The sequence below is a fragment of the Castor canadensis genome, chromosome 12, assembly GCF_047511655.1.
Source record: "Castor canadensis chromosome 12, mCasCan1.hap1v2, whole genome shotgun sequence".
NCBI lineage: Eukaryota > Metazoa > Chordata > Mammalia > Rodentia > Castoridae > Castor > Castor canadensis.
In genome coordinates, this window is record NC_133397.1 from 472,824 (window position 1) to 499,154 (window position 26,331).

Below are 26,331 nucleotides of genomic sequence, written 5' to 3' on the forward strand. Positions count from 1 at the left end.
AAACCCACATTTTCCCTTTTAATCATCTGTTTATTTCTTTTCAGTTTACCTAGGTCAACTCCACTAAATTAGCTTTCCAATGTCTGTGCCATTAATTCGTAATAAAAGAAAGAAGAAAGGCATCACTGATCGTTCACTGTGATTCCCAGGCCCTGCTCCCTGGGAACCACAGCAGAGATGTGGCTGTGTTCCTGTGTTACCACATCCGGCCACTAGATGGGCCAGGGCCACTCCTCTTTAGAGCCGTCCAGTGGAGGACTGTGACACTTTTCTGCTCTCTGTTCCTTGAAGGGTGGCTCTTCATAACATTCGTTCATTGTCCTGTTAGTGATCCCTGAGACTTTCTTTGCCTCCATTTTAACCCAAGGCCAGATTGCTCCTCACATTGGTCATTTGATGAATGTGTACTGGGCATCTGTCATGAGGGATGGCTTCATGGGAATGACCTGGAAGTGGTCAAGGCTGGGTCTGAGGGGGTGGAGGGGCAGCTGGTCCCTACTGATGCTGTGATCATGGTTAGGATAAGCATCAGGAGTTGATATGTGCTGCCTCCCACACAGTGACCATCAGGTAGATGGAGAGAGGGATGCTGGGGTCAAAAACTGAGAACCTTGGCACCCGCTCTCGCCGTTTATGAGAACTGTTATCCTGGGAAGGGGGATGGAGCACATCAATTCTCAACTCCTCATATGCGGAGGCCACGATGGTCGCTTAGCCAAGGTCATACCACTTCTTAGAGGCAACTCAGAGCAATTTCAGGTATGAATTCTTCTCTTCTGCTCAGAAAAAACTGACAACTTAATGACAGATATGCTGAGCAGTGACTGTGTTCCCCCTTGCCCCGAGGGCCTCTGTGGTGGGATTGGGTGCATCCATACACACGAGGCCCTCTGATGGCACAAGACACGGGAGGAGACCTGGTGGTCCAGCCTCATAGAGCATGCAGACATAGGGGACCTTGATGGGGAGAGGAGCCTGGGAGTACATTTCCCAGGGGTGGCCAGTGGTCCCCTAGGGTGGTCAGTGGTCCCTTAGAGTGGACAGCATTTCCCCAGGGTGGACAGTGCTCCTGTGGTGGATATATGATGGAGTCTAGAGGCACTCTGGATGAACACTGCTTGCTCCCCTGGGTCTCTCTAATCTGACTGTTGATCCTATTTTAATACTGGTTTGAGGTATTTTCATATTTTCCTTGCTTCTTTGTCCAACAGCTCTTCTTTTTTTATTGTTTTATTATTCATATGTGCATACAAGGCTTGGGTCATTTCTCCCCCCTGCCCCCACCCCCTCCCTTACCACCCACTCCACCCCCTCCCTCTCCCCCCCACCCCCTCGATACCCGGCAGAAACTATTTTGCCCTTATTAGAGTATAAGCAATAATAGGAAGGAACAAGGGTTTTTGCTGGCTGAGATAAGGATAGCTATACAGGGAGTTGACTCACATTGATTTCCTGTGCGTGGGTGTTACCTTATAGGTTAATTCTTTTTGATCTCACCTTTTCTCTAGTTCCTGGTCCCCTTTTCCTATTGGCCTCAGTTGCTCTTAAGGTATCTGCTTTAGTTTCTCTGCGTTGAGGGCAACAAATGCTAGCTAATTTTTTAGGTGTCTTACCTATCCTCACCCCTCCCTTGTGTGCTCTCGCTTTTATCATGTGCTCAAAGTCCAATCCCATTGTTGTGTTTGCCCTTGATCTAATGTCCACATATGAGGGAGAACATACGATTTTTGGTCTTTTGGGCCAGGCTAACCTCACTCAGAATGATGTTCTCCAATTCCATCCATTTACCAGCAAATGATAACATTTCGTTCTTCTTCATGGCTGCATAAAATTCCATTGTGTATAGATACCACATTTTCTTGATCCATTCGTCAGTGGTGGGGCATCTTGGCTGTTTCCATAACTTGGCTCCAACAGCTCTTCTTTATGTTCTTTCAAACTTCATCCATTTTCAGCTCCTTTCTCCTGTCTGTCCTGTCCAGTCCCATGTTGTCTGTCCGGTCCCAAGCACTAGTGAGTGTTAGTTATCGATTCCATGGACAGAAAGAGCCTTCCCCTTCCCAGGTTCTGAGAGCTGGGAGGTTCTGGCTGCAGGTACAAACACCAGGCTTTGTCTCGTGGTAACAGATGTTCAGATACAGCTATGGTTGACCATCATGGAGATTAGGAGGCTCATTGTCCTAACACAGAGCATTTACCCATGGCATCTGTGACCATGAAGTGGAGTCATAGTAAAAATCTGTAGAGCCATTTGTTTTCAGTATCAAAGCTGAGGCAGGCAGACCTCGTGTTCCAGGGAGCTATGGAGATGTTTTCCTACTGTGGTGTCTGTGTTACATATCCTGGCTCCAGGTCTGCTCACTGTTTGCTGAAGACATTCGGCTGAGAACTAAGTTTTAGTGCATTGTGTTTTATTGGAAGTTCAAGCTCTTTGACTGTGTCAGGATCAAGAATGTTGGGACCCTCCATCCCATGCATGGAGGACTGACTTGTCACTTTATTAATTGTGCCTCTGTGTACGAGAACTTCTTCCTGCACCCTCCCATCTAGGAAGGGGCTGAAACACTGTGTGTCTTCAGAGCAGGAGAACACAGAGAGATTCCCACGTGCAAGGCAGTTCACTCTTGTTCTGAGGAACTGAAATGTCACAGTAACTAACGAGATGTGTCAGGAGCTCCCACACGCCACACATCACATGCCCATGTGTGAGACTCAGGCTCCTGCTGGACTAAGGCCTGACTGGCCCTGTGCCTCTGGGGCCAGCCTTGCTTGGTCTCAGTTCCCTCACACTGGTGACCCACGGATGTGGCGATGGTGTGTGATAAACGATTGCTAAAGCAGTGGCTTTGTGGAGAGAAAGCGTGTTCACCCAACAGCCTGTCCTGCCCTGCCAGGGTGTCTTGCACAGTGGGGACCCACAGCCCGTCTCAGGCCTCAAGGACCTTGCTGGACAGACAGCAGAGGTGTCGTTATCAGGAAGATCCAGGGAGGCTGTGACGTCCAGTCTCCCAGAGACAGTGACCCTCTCTCTGACGTTCACCGTCCTGAGTGGGCCCAGGCAGAGTGTGTGAGCGTGTGTTCCCTGTGTGTGTACATGGGTCTGTGTTTGGTAGTTGTCCATATAGTGGTGACCTGCTCTCAGTGAGTCTCAGAGGGAGTGGGGTTTTGACTCATAAAGAACAAGTCCCTGAGGAGAATGGCATGTCTCTTCTGTTCATCCTCATGTGAGTCTCAGGCAGCATTTTGAAGGCGGATGTTCTAAGACACAGAACTTACAACCTTTGTTTCTTACAAAGGTTCAGACTTCCCTTCACCCCCATCCACTGCGGTTTATTGGATTTCTGTAAGAATCCATGAACCAAACTCTGAAACTTTAAAGCCCTGCCTCCTCTGTGGGCTGTGGCTGAGCTCTGAGGAGACTTCAGGGAGCCCCTCAAACCCCATGAAAAGCAGAGGTCTCATGGAGCCGGGCAGTGACAGCTGGAGCAGAACTAAGGCTCACATTTCAGTTCTGAAATAAACCTGGCTCTGCACACAGGGATGGTTAAAGTTGCCACGGGAGAAGCACTGCCAAAAAGAAAAACACCCAGGAGCGAAGGACACAGCCATGTCAAGATGTGTCACCACAACTGTCAAAGGAGACACGACTGTGTTTTAAATCTGCATTGCTGGGAAACGCACGAGGCACAAATGCATTCTGCAGAAGGGCAGAGCTGTGAGCCCCTGGAGGAGTGCGTTTGTGGAGCCAGGTCCTCTGGGGAAGCGCCCAAGGTGCCTGTGACCCTGTGGTCACATGGTGTGAAGACACCATGGTGAGAGGTGGCCTACTGACTGAGAGGCCACCTTCCGTCCTTCCTGAGGACAGACTGGAGGAGCCTCTGGCCATGTTACCCTAGAGGCCTTCACGACTGACAGCTGTGATGGGAAGAGCCCACACTTGGCAAAGTTCAAGCCCCGCTCCGCGTGGACATAGACAGCCTTAACTCAGTCTTAACAGGAAATTCTCTCTCCCTTAAACAGCTACAAAGCCCAATTTAAAGACATTCAAAGTTACACCTGCTATTGGATTTGATACAAATTCTGTTTACTCTATAAAATACATCTGTTTAAAAATTCCCAACCATTTGTGAAATGTATGCATCTGTGAAGTGCGAAATTTGCACACCTGCCCTTTCTGGATGTTTGCACGCGTGTTTGGACGGCTTCACAGGTAAGCACAGATCCCCCGCCAGCCGTCGGTGCTGATGGCTCCGCTGTGGGACTCTGACCATCGAGCTCTCTGAGGACGGTTTAAGGGTATTCCATCCTTAAGACACAATTTCTTCAGAAGAATGCAACTTACTTTTTGTGCTCCATCTCCCACTAAGCTTTAGACGCACACCACTCACACTCGATCACCGCAGCTATGAGCTTTTGTGGAAACACGGGGTCACTGTTGAGTGTTGGACACGCGGTATGGGAGAAGCCAGGGGCAGGGAGGTGTGCAGAGGTGACAGCCATGGGAGGTGGTGGAGCTTGGCTCCTCTGAGCAGGTGGCGGCCGAGGCTAGGGAGCAGGACGGAAGAAGGAGATCTTGACAGTCAGTGTGAGGGGCTGCCAGGCTGGTTGTGGGTCATGGAGGTCAGGTCACACTCCACACCTGAGCCAGGCACCAGCATTGTCCCCCATGGCCGTGCTTCACAGGGACAGGGGGTGGCCCTGGGCCTTGGGAAAGACACTCGGGCCAAAGCTGGCAGGAGGCCGAGAGGAGATGCCGGCATCTGTCAGACAATGTCTGTCCTTCCAAACACTCAGGACCCCTGGCCCCACTGTGCTGTCCCCACCTCAGTGTTGTGAGAACTCTCTGGGGTTCGGCTGTGGACTGGGCATGGGCACCAGGAGCCACACTTCTGGGACATGCTCTCCACCTGCCTTCCCTTCAGCCACGCGGAGAGGGACCCTGGGGATGGGGCAGGGAGCACGGGCCGAGGCCCAGATCTTCTGTGTCACTGCTGGGCTCTGCAGTCATGACAGCTTTGTCACAGACTTCAAGCCTCCTGATGCCCAGCAGCTTTGCGAGCCTCAGCATGTCCCCTCACCCAGCTGTCCCCACACTCCTGCAGCCTGAATTCCTCTTCTAAATCCTCCTTATCCTTTTCACAGTGGCTCACAGAAAGCCTGCATGACAGAGATAGTGCATGGAGACCTCTCCTGTGTGTTACTTATTGTTTCAGCACCCCAGAGTAACCCCAAAGATAGTGGACAGGGTGGACAGGCAGATTGCTGCCCCCAACAGCGGCTTCTTCGTGAGTTGGGGCTGTGATGGAATTGAGGCAGACAATCCTCCAAGCTGTGCATGTGAGGACCTCAGATCTCCTGTGTGGACCCCAGGAATCACAGGGTCCTGAGAAATGGAGCAGAGAGGCAGGGAGGGGACCAAGAAGGGGCTGCATGCCCAGCCTCAGACTCCACAGGACTTGGGGGCAGCAGAAGGCACCACAAGCCAAGGAATGTGGGCCCCTCAGAAGCTGTAACACCCAAGGAAGTGGGTTGTGGCCAGAGCCCAGAAAGAGAACCCAGCTTCTGGCCACCTGGGCACTAGCTGGGGGGGCTGCACCTACCTCTGACCCATAGAGCAGCCAGAGGACGCCTGCCTGTGGCCACAGAGCACATCAACAGTGAGTGGGTTATGACAACAGTGTAAAATTAACGTAGCTGGGTTGAGTTTGCCTTTGGGGTTTCACTGGGATTTCATGTTAATTAGTTCTCAAAGGGAAACTGATTATATGATTGACTTGGTGGTACAACACACATGTATGGTCTTAAATCTAGATTTTTTCGAGTACTATTTTCTGTGATTATTTATGGGGTCTTTTTTGTTTCATGGTCAGTTTGCCAGCATTAATTGAGGGACATGTTGAAAAATAATCAACATATAAAATCTTCTGTGTTCGAATGGTGCCGCTCTTAAGTCAAGATTTTCATTTTACGTGGCGTACATACACTTCTGAAAATAGGAAGACCAAAATAGCACAGAGCTAATTTAAACCTGGCCTGTTGTCCTGTATGTGTTGGTTTTCAATAATAATCCCCATTATCTCCGGTGTAGTCTGTGGGTCTCCCACCTAGTTCAAAGGAAAACACACACCATCTCGCCCAGCCCAGGAGGGATGGAAGTCGGCGGTTATGGCAGGCCATGCTGTGTTCTTGGACTTCTGCAACATTGGCTTTATGACTAGATCCTTGATGTCCCACGAGCTGTGAATAGGCTGATACTGACAGGCCTGCCCGCGTCCTTTGGGCCTCTGTGATGGATAGAGCACAGACCCGTGTGCACAGAGGGGAACACACGCTCACACACTCTGCCTGGGCCCACTGAGGACGGGGAACATCAAAGAGAGGGCCATTGTCCCTGGGAGACTGGACGTCACAGCCTCCCTGGATCTTCCTGATAACGACACCTCTGCTGTCTGTCCAGCAAGGTCCTTGAGGCCTGAGACGGGCTGTGGGTCCCCACTGTGCAAGACACCCTGGCAGGGCAGGACAGGCTGTTGGGTGAGCACGCTTTCTCTCCACAAAGCCACTGCTTTAGCAATCGTTTGTCACACACCATCGCCACATCCGTGGGTCACCAGTGTGAGGGAACTGAGACCAAGCAAGGCTGGCCCCAGAGGCGCCATTTGTGCTGGAGTGGCTGACTTGGGAGAGCTTCTTGGCTCCGCTCTCTGCCGTCCTTGGTCCTGGAGCACATGGCTCAGTTATGGTGTTCTGTCTCTTTCTTTCCACACCTTACCGTGCAGAGATAGGAGGTGTGGTGGGGAGAAGGGTTGTGTTCCTGGTCCTTTCTCTCAGTGTACTTGCCTGGCTCAGGATCCAGTTTATTGGGTCCTCAAAACTCGATTGAGAATTATTTCCCATTTTCTGTGCTCTGGAAGATTCTCTCTGTGAGGGTAGCACTGATAGAATCCACACCCAGAACCCAGCGCCGTGCACATCACACCACATGGGACCATGGGTGGGATTCGGAGAAGGATCGGGAGATGGGAGACCAACAGGTCATCCAGCCTGGCCTAATGGGATCACAGGGAGGCTGAGTCCAGACAGAAGAGCGGTTAGGCCTGGGAAGATGGAGGTGTAATGATGCCAAAAGAAGCCAAGGGACATAGTCACCACCAGGAGCTGATGACCACAAAGGGCCTCCCCGAAGCGGTGAGCACAGCTGGCCACGCCTTCATGTCCTCCCATGTACGCTGACTTTACTTCTGGCCTCCAGACCTGCCAGGGGACTTCTGTTGTTCTAAGCCACCCAGCTCTGGTCATTTGTTATGGACGCTAAAGGCGGTTTCTACACCCACGGCTGGGAGGACCTGATCAAGACCACAAGTCAGTGACTCTGGCCAACCCCAAAAAAGAGCTGACCAGGCAGGCAGAAGCCACCTGTGTGTTAAGAGCACACAATTTTCCTTTAGGTCAAATCTCTGCAAAACACGTTTACATCGTGTCCTAGCTCTAAACTGCCCCACACATCGTGGGTGCTTAATCAGCGTGTGTGTGTGTGTGTCTGTCTGTCTGTCTCTTACGGAAACAGGTGAGAGAAGACACACGGATGGGAACGGGAGAGTTTGGTCCGTTTCAATTCTCTGTGGATCACGGAAACTTTCCAGGAAGCCTCCCAGACTGCGCCTTTCATGGAAGCATGGAGTTCTGCAAGCACAGGTGCCCCAGTCTGTGTGCCGTGAGGAAGGGATTTCAGAACGAGCACGGACACAGAGCCATGTGCATGGAAAGGGAATGAAGTCCTGAAGAACCCAACACATCTGCCCCAGCGCCCGGTTTGCACGGAACAGGATCTGCTTCTGCTGTTTTCTTTTCTTTTCCAGAAGGAGATGGGGGCTGGGTTGGTGCTGCAGGGAAGCTTTACAGAATTGTGTCTGAAAAGTTCCTGCCAGGTTTGGAAACAGTCTTCGCTGGCCCAGGAGAAAGATTTGCTAGAAACAAGTGAGCATTATAAAAATGATTAAAATAAAATTGTGTGCTTGCTCGAAAAATTCAGTGCTAGAAAGAGATAAATGGACCCTAGATCTATTGCACAAAATAACCCATGGATTAAAATACTGACAGAATTATTTAACGAGACAAGATCTACTAAAAACACAGGGAGCAGAGGAGAACACTGACCGGCCATGTGCCAACTACTATGGATTCCACAATTCTGCGACAGTGTGCTCGTGACGTGACCATGACACCGCATTTGTGGACGGCAAGATGACCGGGCGCTGTGCAGGTCTCTGCACTCCTAGTTCATGCAGGAGGGATCTGTAAGTGTGGGGTCGGCTTTTCTGCAGCTATTACTTTTCACCTTATCCCCTTCCTGTCACAAATCAGACATGGGTGCTTGTTAATCGAATTACTGGATAAATGCAGATGATGCAGGTGAGTAAAGAGCACGGCAGAGCATGGAGTCCTCGTGCGTCAGACCTGGATGGCACAGAGGTGAAGGCTGAGCCGTGCCAAGAGAGGACCCGCCATTTATCAGCGTTGTGAGACGCCGGAGTCAGGTGGCCCTGGGGAAGGCGTTCACGCTTTGTGTCTCCCTGAGACTCAGGTTTGCCGCGTGTCACCCGAGGCTCTGTGGACACGGCGCGGGGACAGAGGCTCCCACGGCCGGCTGCCATCACAGAGTGGGTCCCCTTGAGCTGCAGAAGGGCCGGTGTCACCTGTGCTCATCTCACGCATTTGCCTGACATCGACCTTTGGTTTTACCATAAATTTCAGAAACGAGGAGAACGACCTAGAACGGAGAGCAGGGAGAATGGAAGGAGGGAGGGTCCCAGAGACACAGGACACAGGACGGGCATGTCCCCTTCTCCCTGATCGCTCAGAGTTTGGGGTTTTGGTTAAGCTTTGACCAGGCTCCCAGGTTTGGGTCCTTGATTTACACTTTGAATAGTGAACCAAAGTTTTGCTGTTTTCTCCCCAAATACGAAGGAACAGATGTCTTAGGCCAACTTTCCTTTCTGAACCTGTATTCTTGGGGTCCCTGCCATCTCTGGCACCCACGTCAGTGTTAACCCCACAGGCACCACACGGGACATAGCCCTGGCTGTTGAGACGTCCCCCCGTCAGGGACACTTCAGGCCATCAGGACAACAGCGGCTGTGCTGGGCACATTCAGTGACACGGTGCCCTGGGCTAGCATGGGCGGCGGGTGCCTCCACACAGGGCAAAGGACCAGCTCGTTCTAACCTATTGTAGGTTCAGACGCCTGTGGACGAGCAAATGGACGCCACAGCCGAGAAGAACCTTGACCTCAGTCCCAAGTCCACGAGTGAGTCAACTCCAATGGACCAGAGGCAGCCTCCACCTTTCGGAACTGCCTCCCGCTCTCCTCTTTCTCTCCTGTCTCCTCTCTCCTTTCTCCTCTCTCTCTGGTCAGTTGCCCCCATAGTGACATCTTTCCTGTAAAAGAGCAACTGTCCCTCTACACTTGTTACCATCAGAGTCTCTGTTCTACAGTTAGCAGAATCACAGTTACGATTCTGCACATTAATATTCTTCCTCTCTGCAGTGAGTGAGTGCAGACATGCTGCTGTTTAATCCATGCTTTATCTCCATTGGGGTTTTTAACTCCTGGATTGTTGAATTTGTGAGCACCACATTTCCATCCATCTGGATTGTTGAATGACTGACTGACAGCACATTTTCATCCATCTGGATTGTTGAATGAATGACTGACACCACATGTTCATCCATCTGGATTGCTGAATGAATGACTGAACCACATTTCCATCCATTTGGATTGTTGAATAAATGACTGAACCACATTTCCATCCATCTGGATTGTTGAATGACTGACTGACAGCACATGTCCATCCATCTGGATTGCTGAATGAATGACTGACAGGGCATTTCCATCCATCTGGATTGTTGAATGAATGACTGACAGCACATTTCCATCCATCTGGATTGTTGAATGAATGACTGAACCACATTTCCACCCATCTGGATTGTTGAATGACTGACTGACAGCACATTTCCATCCATCTGGATTGTTGAATGAATGACTGACACCACATGTTCATCCATCTGGATTGTTGAATGAATGACTGACGCCACATGTTCATCCATCTGGATTGTTGAATGAATGACTGAACCACATTTCCACCCATCTGGATTGTTGAATGACTGACTGACAGCACATGTCCATCCATCTGGATTGTTGGATGACTGACTGACAGCACATGTCCATCCATCTGGATTGCTGAATGAATGACTGACAGGGCATTTCCATCCATCTGCAGCATCTTTGATTATCTGGATTTCTGTGGTTAAGGAGGGGTGGCTGAATCACTCAGATGGCCACTGAATCTGAGGGAAGGTGGATGGATTTGCAGCATCCAAGAGTAAGTCTGTTCCTGTGGACCAACAGTGCACAGAGACTGGAACTTTTCTCTACCTGACAGTCTGTGACTGTGCCCGATAGAGCTGCTGTGGGGGGAAGATTCAGTGTTTGCTCCCCGAATTCCCGAGCCCCCTGGAAACATGATCCAGAATGAGGCTCGTCCACCCCAGAGCTCCACATCCCGCCCTCCATGAGCAGGTCACTCAGCCGGGCCGGGCAGCGGGCAGCAGTGCAAGTTCCCAGGGAGGAGGAGCTGCCACCTGAGTGTCACGGTGGGATTCTGTCCTGTCCCAGTGCTAAGTGTGGCTCAGCTTCAGTTCTGAAGCTCTGGTCCAGGTCCCATTGACCAAGTCACGCCAGTCACAGGCCATGCTCAGCCTGGCCACTGACGCATGTGCCATTCTGTCACCACAGAACAGGTGTGGTCCCCAAGACAAAGGTGTTTACCCTCTGGCCCTTGACCAAAAATGCTGGCCCCTGGTCCAGACAAAGCATGGCTGACATCATTAACCAGAAAACTGGAAATGTGGCCGGGCCACAGCTCTCTGGTGACATTCAGACAGCCACTGCACCAGGCTGGTGGTAGAGGTGACGGTCACAGTGTGGCCTTTCCCAGGAGCAGGGGAGCAGCTTCAGCGGAACCCCAAGAGCACAGACCCACGTCTCTGGCATCACCCGCTCACTGCGCCTTCCCATCACGCCATCATGACGCCATCATGGAGCCCGTGCTGAAGGTGTCAGCTGCTCTGTCTGTGATGGACAGAGAGAGGACACAGCGGCTTCAGCCTGCACCCGAGCGATGACTCCAAGAAAGAAACATTGCTTCGACCTGGATAGGGGTTGATGTGTTCCAATTAATGCTGAAATTGTTAATTTGCAAGGAAAGCAGAAAGCGAGACTGGTGAAAACTTGAAGGACAGAATGAAAGAGGGGGCCCAGGGCCTCTGTAAGGCCACAGCTGGGCTTCATAACTTGAATTGCGGAGTCCTGCAGGGAAACTCAAGAGTTTAATTTGTATTTTTTGACACAGACAGTTAATTTGAAGTTATTGATGTGATCTAATCAATCCAATAGCATAACAAAGCTATAATTTCCCTCTTTCTTTTTAAAAGCCGCACAATACCCCACTGTGGATACGCTTATCTTTATCCATCCATCCACAGACGCCTGAATTGCTTCCACACCCTGGCTATTGTGGATAATGTCACAATGAACACATTTGGCCTTTTGATTTTATTTCCTTTGGATAAATACCCAGAAGTGAAATTGCTGGATCATGTGGGAGTCCTATCTTTAATTTCTGAGGAACCTCCATGCTGTTTTCCATAATGGCCATGTCAGTTTTCATTCACGCCAACAGTGGGTCGGGTTTTTCCATCTCCCTGTGGATAACTCTGGTACTTCTGACAACACCTCCCAAGCGGGGCGGGTGACAGGCCCTGTGCTTCCCAACACAGATGAGCCCCGGGGACGCGGTGCCCAGTGACCTAAGGCAGGCACAGGGACAGATGCTCCATGATGTCACTCACCGTGGAGTCTGTAGCAGTCAGACTTGTGCCATTCAAGAGCAGCAGGTGGTGCCGGGATATGGGGGGGACACAAAGCAGCAGGAAAGGATCGAGCATGCAAGATGACATAGCACTGTCCTGTATGTTAACAGTTTTATATTTGCACTGAAAACAGAGGAGGGCGGCCCTTCTGCTAAGAGTTCTTACCATGGAGACACAGGAAGGAGATAAACCAAAGATTTCAACGTAAGTGGAGTCCTCACCCCATTGTTACGGTGGGCGGCCTCAAGACCCTGGTGAGAGCGCAGGTCCTTGGGTTTCTCAACAAACAAGTGGATGGAGATGCACAGGGTGCAAAGTAGCAGCAGAATTTTGTTGGGAGTGGAGGAAGAGAAGGAGAGGGAAAGAGAGAGAGGGGGAGGGAGGGAGAGAGAAAGAGAGAGAGAGAGAGAGAAAGCAGGAAAAAGGAAAACACACTCCCCAACCCCAAGGAAGGGGGCAGCAGGGATCTGAGGAGGGGGCTTAAGAGCAGCACCTGTGGCTCAGAAGCACCTGTGCCTTGGTTGGGATGGGTATTTAGAGCAAGTGGTAAGCAAGGGCAGGGGATTGGAATGGTGCTAGGAGTGGTTTTTGATAACTGACTGCACATGTGAACTCCATGAGCTATAATTAGGGCCCCCTGTGCACATGCCCCTAGATCCAGATGAAAATGCTGCTTCAAAAGGGGTGTTTTGGGGCTGTTCTGGGTGGAGCTAGATCATCCATTCTGGTAACATGATCTGTGAGGAGGCCACCTGTCCCCCGTGGCCTGGCCTGGGAGCTTTCCCTGTGAATAGCCTGCCTCACTGTTTGGGAACAGATGTCAGGTGTCCTGCACACAGAGCCCACAGGGTCTTCCACAGTCCAACTGCTCAGTGCTAGCTCTGGGAATTTTAGGAGGTAAATTTAGGAAAAAGTTGGTCCTTGGTTGATGAAGAGGGGACAGGTTATCATGTAGAAAAACACAGAAGGAGGGTATGAACTCAGTAATGGCAGTTGTCATGGGAAGTCTGAGGAACAAGAGACAGAGCCAGCAAGGTGCAGGCTGGGGCTGGGGAAACAGGAAATGTCCTCATTAGTTACAGCTACGGGCTGAAAGATGTGCTCCCAAAAGATATTGTAAGGGGACAATGGCAGAGGCGACTCCATTGTGGGTGAGGGAGGCACTTTAAAAGCAGACATCTAAAGAGGCATGAGAAACAGCGGGTTTCTCAGAGAAACTAGAAGCCTCTAGCCCAAATAACAAAATGCATCTGTAAGATGTGGACCCCAAGGCCAGGGCAAGCTGACCAGACCTTCTTGGAATGCTCCCTTTGATATACAAACAAATGCATTTCAAAGTAGAATAGTTGGACCTAAGCCAGTCAGAGTCCCATATCCTCCCCTAGACTTCAGCCACCCTTTGGCTTAGCTCTTTCTCTAAGTCCCACTGGCAGGGAGCTTTGCTGTCCTTTTAATAAACTTTGTGCTTGCTTTACTCTTAACTCCTGGTCCAGCATCTTCAATCATCAATTACCCCAGGACAGGAACTCAGGATCAGCAATCCAGGATCAATATGTCCCGTGCCTGTGACCTTATACCACAAAGGATGGATTCAGTCAAGGATCGTACAGAGGAGTTGGCCCTGGCTTACTCTGGAGGCCCCAAATTCGGGCACGTGCATCCTATGTGAGAGGCAGAGGGAGGTCAGAGAGGACGCAGAGGAGGAGGCAGTGGGAAGCAGAGGACCCCCGAGGCTGGTCTGGGCAAGATGTGCTCCCCGGAATCTTTGAGGAAGCCTGGTCCTGCCGACTGCTCCATCTTGGACCTGTGGCCTCCAGAGCTGTGAGATAATCAGTGTCTGTCATTCTGAGCCATTGGGTTGTGGCCATTTGTTAAGGCAGCAGAGAGAAACTGATGTCATTTTTCTTAATCAGGCATTGTCTTTCTGGGTAACACCGTGCAGAGGTGAACATCACAGTATCTCTCCATTCCTCTTTCCACTGTCCTGTCCTCCTAGACAGACAGACAGGTACCAGATACTTGCCCGACAGACTCAGCCTTCCTGCCTTGGGAGAACTGAAGGAAGACTTTCCCAAGAGAATCGGGGTGACATGAAATTCCCAGAAGGGATCCTTACTTTCTAGCACTTTCCTAAGGTATCCAAGGCACCTGTCAGCAGAATTTCCCTGCTGAAGACTGAGTGTTGGATTTGCCAGAAACAGGACTCTGATTCATCACAGTTCAGTGTGCCAAGATGTCCCAAGATGTGTGCTAAAGAGACAACACTGCCAGTCAATGGATTACCTTTGTCAACTTCCTTCTCACCACCTGCGACCAATATGAGACACTTCCAGTGAGCAATCCACCCAGTGTCCAATGCTGAACTTAGGAGCAGAGGGTGGCCTTTCCTAGTTCCCATGAGGCCTCACTGGGCAGCATCAGTGGGTTCCATATGGTTGCCACTGCTTGTCCTCTTTCATGGGGTTTGGAGGCCCTGGGGTCTGTGGGCACCCCGGCATTCTCCAGCCAGGTTTCCCACATCTTCCCGACTCTCATCTGTGCCTGCCACCCGTGGACACACAGGAGTGTTCTTTCATGTACAGTTTTGATAGAATCTGATTTCTCCTATGCTCATCCAGCAACCAGATCTATTCTTCTCAAGTTCCCATGAGTTGGAGCACAGCCCAGGCTGAAATGTCCCTCAGCCCATGGAGCACGGCAGGACCCACCTTGCCTAGTCTGCAGACATAGGTTGCGCACTGTCTTGTAAACATCTCATCAGAGAAATCAGAGGCTAAACTCCACCAGTCAGAAGTGGCCAAAGCTGAGAGCTGCATGACGAGGGCCTTTCCAGTGGGCAGTAGGATAACCCACAGAATGACTGACCAGTCCAGTGCCTGGCATCACAGTGTCCTGCAAATGCCTCCCCTGATCCTGTCCCTCAAGGTGAGTGGGGTTCTGGCACAATCACTTCTGTTGTCGAGAACTCTTGTTTGCACAAATAAATCTAAACATTTTTCCTGTATCTCCGACTCCCTTTTAACCCAATCTCCTTATTTTTATTTCATTCCAATTACACACAGCCTCCTTATTGAGCCTCCTCCACGGGTGCACCCACTGAAGCCAGAATAATCAAACATGATGTTATCAGGAAATGCAAATAGTATGTAAACATGTATCATTAAAGTCGAGCCTCTCTACAGCTTTATTTCCTAAAACTAACACATTTCAACTTTTTAATGGACCTGTTTGTCAAAAAATTATTTTAAAATATAATCAATCCATTTTTGACAGCCTGGTAGAAGCCGGCTGGTTTACATAGTACGCTCTGCATTTTTGGGGTGTTGAGAGTTGCAGGTTTTGGGGTTTTTTTGGTGGGACTGGGCTTTGCCCTTGCCACACCTCCAACCAAACTGCAAGTTTTGAGGGATTGTCTGTGCATCAGAGGACAGACAGAACGGAAGGTCTCCTTTGCACCCAGACCTCATGGTCAGCACGGACATGCTTGTCACCTGTGGTAGCAGGAGAACATGTGTCCCTGCAGCCATCCAGCAGCAGGAGAAAGTCCTACAATGCAGAGCACAAAGGAGTCCACCTTCTCAAACATGTGCCCGTGCCAAGTGTTCCAATGGGGATTGCACAGCGGGCGGGACTTGCTTTGCTCCGCTCAGGCTTGCAAGACCCCAGGGAAGCTGGCACTGCACTATGTGCAGACCTCTAAACTGAGAACATGAGCCCAGACCGTGGCCTCACCTGCCTCTGCTCTGTCTGCCCTGGCTCTGGGCACAATGTGGAGTGAACTGTGCACTTGCTGTCATGACTACACCTTCTAGCTATGGCTATCTTGGTGCCACACTCTGCTGTTGCAGGCGGTGCTGACCCGTCCTCCTCCGTCAGCCTCCTTCCTGCACAGCAGACACATGCTCGTGAGGCTGCTGGAGGCTGCCGCGCACAGCAGGGCTTTAGGAGCAGCAGAGGACAGGTCACAGGTCCATGACAGTGGTCAGGAGAATGAGGGGTGTTGGGGTGGCCCTTACCCTTCCTCATCTGAAGGTTCTGGGGTGAATCTTCATTCTCTCAGCCAGGGTCTTTTGGGGTTTACATTTTTGCAGCTAGCTAATAAATTTCAGATTGGTAAACCAATGGTTTTGTAATTCTCAGCTGTTCGTGGACACATGTGAGACATTGTACGACACTTGAACACATCAGGTCTGTGGCTTTCTGTATGAAGTGGGCTACTTTGAACAATCCAGTCATAATAAATTGTGTGGCTGTCAGCTGCCTCCGGCCTTTTGTAAGGAGCAACCACTCCTTTGTCCTGGTGAGATGTCTCAAATTAGCACGGCACCAGCTGGGACCCCACAAGGTGCCCAGAGGGAGGGAGGCAGCTTTTCTGTTGCACCTCTTCCCCAAGACAGTGGTGATGGGCTCCTGAGTGTTCTTATCAGGAGATTTTGAAGCGCTGAGGTTCCTTCCAGGTCTCTGGCACCTCTGTCAGCTCAGTGACGGTGGAGTCTCCAGCTGGAGGCCCCCCCTGCAGAATTTCTAGTATGGAAGGAAAATGTGAGTGCTCTTGCCTTGCACCATAGAGAACAGAATCTTTTCCACTCAGAGGTAAAAAGTGATGTAAAATTTTCTCTTCTTGAGTGAATATATTGCATTTTTTCAAATGAATATAATGCATAGAAAACACCTAAGACACAAACACATCCTTGTTTAGAGTGATCCATACCTCTGCCTGACTCAGATGCTAATTAATGCTTAGCCAGCCAATAAGCTGTTTGTTGAATCTTATTTGGTTAAGACAATCCTAGTTATTTAGGCTGAGATGGAGGAGATTTTAAAAATACTTAATTGTTTTATTTTGTATGTTCCTATTAAAGCATGTTTCTATGAATGTAGGTTTTTTAATAGGTCTGTAAAGCTAAGTATTTTTATTTAAATGTATTTCGTAAGAACTTCTTCATGTAAGCATGTGAATATTATTTTATGAAAATGCAGTGACTTACATACTTTGAGTAATCTAATTTATTACTTATTCTATTTCTAGTCTATATAATTCTGAAGTGTAACAAATACATTTGACCAGGACTGACGTGTCACTTGGCCCATCGGGTATGATGTTTAGTCTGTAGATAATTCTGTTCCATTCACAAAAGAGGCTCCTCCCCTGATTTTAAGTGTCTTTTCTCTGTCTCCCAGACTCCTCTGTTGGACAGAAGATGCTGTTTTGCAGGGTGCTTGGTTAAATGCACACGCATTGGTGGACTCGATTTTATTTTAGTGCATGAAACGATTTGTTGGTTTCTTTGGTGTTTGCCTCATGCTGACCAGGTAAACGTGCCACCTCTGAGGTCACCCAGTGACTACACTCGGTGCAGTCACTTACAGGGCTTGTGGAATGGGCTATAGCCGGGCTCACACCTTCCACAGAGATGTGACAACACCTGAAAGTGCCAACCGTGGCTGACATGGAAGGCAGTCGCACAGTCAGGCCCGGCCTGGTGCGTTGCTGGCGGTGGGTGGTGTCAGCTTCCTCTGATGGCCTCACACAGCCGTGCAGCCCAGTGTGCATGCAACCCAGTATGGTGCTGTTGACTTTCACACCACGCAACTCAACCTCACCCTTGTGCTGGCTGCCTTAGGCAGTTACTGCGGACAGACTCCACTTGTCCTCAGTGTCACGGTTGTTCTTCATCTGCATGGCAGGGACCCCTCCACATGATGGCTGGGCCATGAGTCCTTGCTCAGTGGCCCAGGTAGTCCACCATGACAGCTGGTCTAGTGGGTTTCTCCCCTCGCTGTAACAACAAGGACAGCAAAGCGAGCTTCCAGCATGCACACCCCAAATGCAGGAGCAGGGCCTGCAGGGCCCCAGAATCATCCTCATAGGGCTGGGGTGGGGGGATAAAGTCAGACCCAGGCCCCTGCCGCTCCTGCCCAGGGGGGATGAGCAGTGACTGGGAGCAAATGTTTTAGCCACAAACCGTGAAGGACGACTGTCCCAAACCATTCCCACACTGCTCCTTTTGAGAGGGTGGATGACAGCCGGCCTCAATTTCCCTCCACACTCAGTGGGGTGGCTCTTGGGGTCAGAATGAACAATCACAGGCTTTTATGTGGAGTCATTGTGGGAAAATCACAGTTTTATACTCTGTTTGAAACTGTGAATTTCAAGTCTGTCTTTCTGTATAGAACAACTTTTCTCTTGTGCTTTTGTTTGGCTACAAAAAAAATAAAACAACATTCTCTCAGGCTGAGGACTTTCAGGCATAATTTTACTGTAATGAGAAAAAGTCAACTCTGTGATTTATTGATGTTATACTTCAGACAGTTCATCCTGACTAATCTACAGGCGGTGGGCATTCTGAGATTTCTTCATCAGTGTCCAGGGCTCAAATTCCCAGATGGACTGAGGTTTACAACAGGTCTCAAACACTTAAAATAGTTACACTGAAATATATACTGATTTTATTAAGTTATATTAAATACTTGTTTTGCTTGTGAGCTAAATCTATACCTTAAAAAAACAAAATAAAGCCCAGAGGTTTGTTTTACCCTGAGACCAGAAACCCCTGGAACAAAAGTGTTCCTGGCAGTTTCACCTGCAGCAACTCCAAACTGTGAGACAAGAAAACAAATGAAAAGGCCACTGACAGGGAGTGGAGGTGAGCGTGTGGGTCACTGGCGCATGGAGGACCCGACACACTGTGACCCAACTCTCAGGGAGTAGAAATGAAACCAGGTCTGCAGTGACCTCAGACAGGGGGCACAGAGAGTGCAAAGGGAGGGCCAGTGCTTTCTGGTGATGAAGGCATTCCCTATTGTCCACCAGGGGGTGATTGTCACACACACATGCACATCTGTCACAAGCCAGTGACATGCCCGTAAAGGGTGTGTCCTGCCTGTAAATGTGCACGGCCAGTCAGCGGATGGCACTCGCTCCGAGGAATGCTGGTTCTGACCAGAGGGTTAAAGCAGAACTTTGCTCTGCTCTCTGTTTTTTCTCCTGTCTATCAGTGTGGTGACCGCATTGGCCAGGCTCCTGGCCCAGGCTCTGCCACAATGTTGGGAAGACTTCGTCAGCTTTGCAAGCAGCCGGGTGTTTGGGAACCTGCAGCCCATCACTGTGCACCCTTTTCTTCCATCGTTTGTCCATTCCTTTATCAAACAGGTGCTGAGAGCTCTGGCTGGGGGCAGACATGTCAAAAGAAAGACAAATCTGTTCTCCAGGTTCTTACGTTGGGAAGACTGGCAAACAGGTAATAAAAAGGTAGGGAGGTTCAGTTTTAAAAGGGGGCATCAAGATAGGTGACATTGCAGCAAAGTCTTGGTGGAAAGAGCCATGCAAAGGCCCTGTGGTACTATGTGTGTTTGGGGTCCTGGAGGGGCTTCTATGGGGTAGGAAAGGGAAGAGTGGATTTTCGGGTCAGATTCTTAGCAGGACGTTGTCTAGCATAGGTAGGACCTCAGGTTTTATAGTTTACTGGAGAGAATGGACTCTGTTGGTGCTCTCTGAGAGAGAGAGTTGTCACTGGAGGGTCTGTGTCCTTTCTAGGGCCACATGACACCTGTCTGGGTTCCACAGAATGTCTGCCATGGTCATTTGCTTGTAGACATGGACTGTCAGGACAGGTGCAGGGAAGCCAGATGGGGCCTCCTCACCTCAGAGGTGTGGAGGTGATGTTTGCAACCCCAAGTGGCTGTTTCCAAGTCACCCAGCATCCAGCAAAGCCACCCAAAACCACTGCCCTGCCACCTGCTGGCACTTGGGGCTCCCAGGGGAGGCTTGCTGCTCCTGCCCTTACTAGCTGGGACTGCAGGACACTCACAGTTTCACCCACATGTTCTACTTACAGCAACTAAAATGATCTCCAGTGGCTCATTCATTGAATTAACCACTGTAACAAATATTTATTTTTAGCTTAATTGCATTACTAAATCTTTTATAGCTTCCCTTGGACCCAAGGAAACAGACATTTGATGGCAGCTAAGTTAGTTCTGCTAACAAGAAATTAACTCTCCTGTTTAATTTACAGATTCTGTGCCTCCGCCTGTGCAAGGGTCAGATTGCATGATTGAACATTCTTATTTATGAACAGTCATAAATGAATTGTGTTACTTTTTAATTCATAGACAACCTCAAGAAGTTCTGCATGACCCCATCAAAGCTAAAATGCTCACATTTCATAAGCAGAGGGTCCAAATGCACTTGTAACCACAGTGAGTTTTTGCATTCCTTATTCATAACCCTGAGTTACATTGTTGCACTTTATTCTGTGATTGCAAAAGTGTCATGTCCTGGTTTGAACCTGCAGTGTCCCCATGTGGTAAAGCCTTGATTGCCTGCTGATGGAGCTTATGTGACCTTATGTGAATGGATTAACCCGTTATGGGGAGGTGGTGGACCCCTAGGAGTTGGGGCCTGGTGGGAGGGAGGAGGTGGGTTACTGGGGATGCGCATTTTAAGGGCATATCTCGCCCCTGGCCCCTTTCTGTCTCTCTCTGGCCACCATGAAGTTACAGCTTTGTTCTGTCCCACACTCTGGATGCCCTGATGTCTGCCTCACTACAGACCCACAACAATGCAGTAAGCCAAATGAGGACTGAAGCCTCTGAAACCCTGGGTGGTGGGCAGGGTTTCATCATTGTGACAAACACCTGAGAGAAACAACTTATGGGAGGAAAATAGTTTTGGCTCACAGTGCCAGTGTTTCACTCCATGCTGGGCTGCATTCATTGCTTTGGGCCTGAGGTGAGGCAGAGTCCAATGTAGTGGGAGTGAGTATCAGAGGGTGCTACCTCAAGGTCTCAAGGAAGGAGAGAGAGCGAGCGTGCAAGCCGGGATTCCTTCTGTTTCCCTTTTACTTCTGTTTCCCTTTTACTTCATCTTGGTCCCTAGTATGGGATGGTGCTGATCTTCATCCCCTAGTTATCCTCTCTGGAAATGCCCATAGAAACTCACATTGCCAACCCATAATAAGTCCTGCCTCCCTTAAGTCATTTTATTAGGTTTTTTTTTACATATTGGGGTTTGAACTCGGGGCCTCATGCTTGCTAGGCAGGTACTCTACCACTTGAGCTGTGTCTCCAGCCCTTTATTAGGATTTTGTCACAGGGACAGAAAACTGGGTGACATATGTTGCTACATATATTCTATCACATACCATCGAGTGCTAATTTACATTTTATTCTAAAATTAGGATGTCTGAATGGTGTTCCTTATTTTTGAAAACTCATAGCTTGATTAGTTGTTGAGCAGAGTTTTGATGCTAATATTTTTTGACAATGAGGCAATGAGAATGCCAGGAAAGCAATGGGCTGGGCTGGCTGGGCAGTACTGCAGCAGATGTCCTCAAGGCTGCCCCTCACATCCTGCCTTAACCTCCTTTACCGGGAGGCCCTGGAAGAGCATCAGCGACCCTCTTCTGTCCCATTGGCTTGTCGTGATGGCCCCTGAACTGCCCACCAGCACATTTCACACGGGGCGCTCGGGAAGCAAGCTTTCCAAAGAGAGCTCGGAGTTTGCAATTTAGCACGGTGCCTTGAAGCAGATCCACCTTTGTCTCCTCAGCAGGTCCAAACAGTCAGGTGAGATGAGTGAGATGACAGGGAAGTGTTTACAGATGAAGGAAGACAGAAGAAAGAGGTTCACCTCTGGGAACCCACACCTGGAAATAGGAGAAACTGTTGAGGACACAGTGAAGAAGCCTCTGTCCAGAGAAGAGAGAAACAGGAGGAAGCCGAAGCCTCACGGGGAACCTTGCTGCGTGCACAGAGCCAGCATGCTCTGGGTGAAGGTGGCCTAGACTTGAGTTTTAAGGCATAAGCACATCACTCATTATGCCAGAAAAATAAATACATGTTTATATACTATATTATGTTATGTTTTATATTATATTATATCACATCACATCATATCATACATATACTTGTGCATCATCTTAGACAGTTCCTCCAGACAAACAAACAGAACTGGTAGATGATAAAGGATAGATAGATAGATATAGATAGGATGAGTGGATGGACAGATGGATGGATGGATGGGTAGATGGGTGGATGGATAAGTGAGTGGATAGATGGATGGATGGATGGATGAATGCATGGATGGATAGATGAATGGGTGGATAGATGGGTGGATGGACGGGTGGATGGATGGGTAGATGGGTGGAGGGGTAGATGGATGGATGGATGGATGGGTGGATGGATGAATGGGTGGATGGGTAGGTGGGTGAATGGGTGGATGGATGGGTAGATGGATGTAGGGGTGGATGGATGAAGGGGTAGATGGATAAAAGGGAGAATTATATGAATTGGCTCACAAGGTTATAAGCTGCCATCTGCAAGCTGGATAGCCAGAAAAATGGTGTCCTTTAGTCCAATTCTGAAGGACTAAGAACTGAGAGGACAGGAGAAGATGGTGGTCTCAGCCCAAGCAGAGAGAGCAAATTCACCCTCCTCTGCATCCTTGTTCCATTTGGGTCTTTGGTGACTCAGTGAGGGTTGAGGGGTGATCCTGGCATTGTGATGGTCGCTGTTTTAGTAGGGTACGTGTCAGACCTGGGAAAAACAGTTTGCTCCTGAAGTTGAGGTTAAGTAAGGAGCTCCCAGGACGGACATTTCCCTAGGGGTCACCGCTGCCCTGTATGCTGGTGACTGCATGGCCACCGTCCCAGTGTGGCAGAGAGAATTTATTCAGAGCTCTTACTGATTGTATTTGTGTATCATTTCATGAATCCTCTACATAGGCTTGAGTCAATGTTTAAATTAGAAAAAGAAGGACTTGCTAAGTTCAATTCCAAGGAAAACAAAGGCAAGATCCCCCTTGGGTTGGATTGGATGCCATTTTCAACTCCAGAGTGCTTGATTCTCCTGATGCCTTGGAGTGCATGGTTCCATCTTAAATGACATATTTGCACACATGCAACCAGCTCATATTCAAGGGACAGGTGACTGGAGCTGTTCGTGAGGGGTCGAGACACCAGAGAAGTGAGGAAGCCCAGGTGCACTGTGGAAGAACATGGCTCTGTCATGCTCTTGACAGCACTCTGTGGACTTCGAGTCCCAGCAAGAATGACTGTAACATTGCCAGCTGCAAACCTGTGCAGAGTTGGGAATTTTTACCTCAGAAAGTGTTCACTTCAGCTACAGAAAGTTATAAATAATAAAATTACAGCCATGATATGCTTTTTTACTTTTGGAAGAAAGCTTAATTATCTAAATCCATAGCAACTTCCACAGAAAACAGACTCTGGTGTTTAAATACATTTGATATATGGCATTTAATCCTACATTAATTATAAATTAGCTAACAATAGTGTGCTTTCTCTAAAGAATATTCACTCCTGTTACTTAACCTGCCCAGGAAGGCAAGGAAGGAGATAGCTTGGTGAAAAGCTCTGTCCTTTATCTGAATAATAAATACATGAAACATTTTTATTTTAAAGGTCATATCCCTGGCTAATTAAAGCATACCCTTTTGAGCACTTTGCTAAATACTTTGTGACAGCCTGACGTTGATGAAGAGCGGTGTGAGCCTGCTGCTGTACCCGGCGTGCACCTGTACCTCTCCACCCTTCCTGACCCTCAGCATTTGTTATTCAGTTTGCAGAGCCTTTCCTCCCTGGTTCATGCTGTGCCTGTTTGAGGTCACAAGGCAGCAGGCTAGACTGAGAACTGCAATGTGCCCCGCTCATGGGGATGTTTTGTGACCTATCTCTGTAACCTCCTGTGACCTCGAAAACCTTAAAATTGCAATTGTGTGCTCCAGGTCAGCTGACCTGGCTGAGTTTCTTTCCAGGTGCTGGGCCTCTGCTTTCAGCCTCCTCAGAAGTTTTCACTTCACCTCACCTGTGGGACACAGGACTTCTTGTCTCTGCTCTGAGAGACAATGTCCTCAATCATTATCCCACACCCTGGGTTTGCTGTGGTTGGTTTTCTAGGCAAGCCACACAAGCTGTTCCCCTCACTGTACTTGTTGGTCTCCAAGGCCCCCAGAGTGAAGGCCCCACTGCTCAGATAGCTGGGAATGGCGAGACTCAAAGGACAGTCGATGCCTCTGGCGATGTGCTGAATGTGGGAGGAAGAGGCATGGGTCCTGTGACTGGACGACACACACAGTGGCCACACATGGGAGCGTCTGTGACCCCAGCTAGCTCTTCCTCCTCCCGAGAGAAGAACGAAGTAGAGCCAACTCCCCAGATGACCCCGTCAACATCAGTCCTGCCTGGCAGTGTCTTGCTGAAGGCTGTGCTCTGGCTGCAAAGACTGAATCTCTTCATATGCAGTGATCTTCTGAGCCTCTCTCCCTCCATCTCTCTCCACACCTTGTCTCCTGCCTTGCCCACCTGAATCCACCCCACCCCAGGCTGTCTTCCTCCACATTTTCCAGCTGTTCTGACCCAGGTTCTGTGAGTTCTCTCTGGAATTCTGTCCATCCCCATGGCCAGTTTAATCTAATTTATCCTGAATATTTCAAGTTTCCTATTTTCCCTGCTGAGAGCCCCTTTCCATTGCCTTTTACTCTAGTTTCATGGAATTCAGTGATTTCTATTGAGTGATGGCAAGCTAGTGGCTCCTCCTCCCTGAAACAAATTAAAAACCAGATCAGATTCAAGAGATTGAGATCAGGAAGGGAAGACGAGAGGCCCTGTGGGGGTTAAGAATGAGAGGGCAGCTCATAGCCCCTTGTCCCTGGAGGGGTCAAGACTGAAGCTGATGGACTGAGTGGTTTCTGTCCAGAGTCCTGGGCAGAAGCCTCAGGTGGGCAGAGCCATGGCCTGCTGGGGTCCCCTGGGAAAGTGTCACAAGGGAGAGGCTGGGGTCTGCGAAGGACCTCGGGGCCAAAGCTGAGGACGTGTGTGGGGTTGGGGGAAGTGACCATCAAAAGAAACAAGGAGGCAGTGTGTGGAGGGCCACAGAGCAGAACAGGGTGCAAAGTTGCCAGCCTGAGGGCAGGACAGCGTGAAGCAATGCACAAGACTTGGGCAACATGTCGGACCACACTACTCCAAAACTGGTGGACAGGCTGCTCTGGTCCCACCTCACAAAGAAGGCCATTCTGTCCCCAGGATGTCACTCAGGATAGACACAGGATCAAAAGCATTCCAGGCACAGCCAAAGTAAAACTTAGGATGTCTGACATCCAATAAAAGACCATCGGGCATGCAATAAAGGGAACAATAGACATGTAAATGACAGTGAAAGTCAGCAGACAGAAGCAGATGCAGAATGTCACCTAGCGCGGAGTTCGTGAGTTAGGACAACAAAAGCAGCAGCAATGGGCAGTCCATCGTGCTTGCTCGCGAGGGTGAGTGGTAGAGAGACACAGGAGACGTTCTTAAACCCAGGTGGAACTTACAGACTGGAAAATTAAAATAGCTGACGTGGAAAATCCCCTAGATGTGATTTTAGATCCGACATGCAGAAGAAAGATTAGGGAATTTTAAAACCAGTCCATAAAAGATGGAGAGGAAAATACTGAAGCCCATGAAAAATTAAGTACTTGAAGACACCTGCTCTGTGTCCCTGAGGGGAGGCCGAGGGCAGAAAGGATGCTTGGAACAGGTGGCTGGCATTTCCAAATGGGGTAAAAACACACCTTCAAATGAAAATGGCTTAACTCAGTCCATCTCAAAAACATGAAAAGGATTTAAAATCCTATTGTCATAAAATTGCTCGAATGCAATACAAAGAAAATCTTAAGAGCAGGTAGGAGGAGGCCTGTCCCAGATGGAGGAGGACAGAGGTGTGGTAAAATTGTGCATACCCACCAATATTACCAGCTTCTCCAAATAACCCATAGGAAAAACCCACCCACCTACAAATCTGCCCTACAAAATACTTCCTAAAGTGAAGGGAGATCCAGGCTCTTCTAACAAAGAGAAGCTGATCCATGCTCCAGACCCCATGAAGGAGGTCCTGTAGGACATGTGCCTCAGGCTGAGGGTCCCTGAGAGCTGAGCTGTACCTGGCAGAAGCTCCTGAATGAGGTGAGCTGCCTTGGCTGCTGTAACCCCAGCACCTGCCATGGCTCCCACCTTCCCACAAAATGCACTCGTGCCATTGAGGTTCTTCAGGGAAGCACAGTGGCTGACGTGTTCTATTTGAATTTGTGGACCCTTGAGAACCTGAGAACATTTTCTCACGAGACCATATTGGTATTTTCGGTATGTTCATTTTAAGAATAATTTGAAAAGTTGTAAAGTAATTCTTAGTAATGTTTAGCCCCTTCTTCCTTGATGGCTGTGTGCCCAGCCCTTGTTCCTAGGTGTGTTAATATCCCTCTGGGAGAACCTGGCAAACCCACAGAGGAAAGCGAGGTTCCCTGCCCCAGTCTTCCTGGAACAGCACTGTCCAGTCAGTCCATAAGGGTCTCACAGTGTCTGCTCCAGCCTGTGTCTCCTCTCCTCTCGGAAGCCT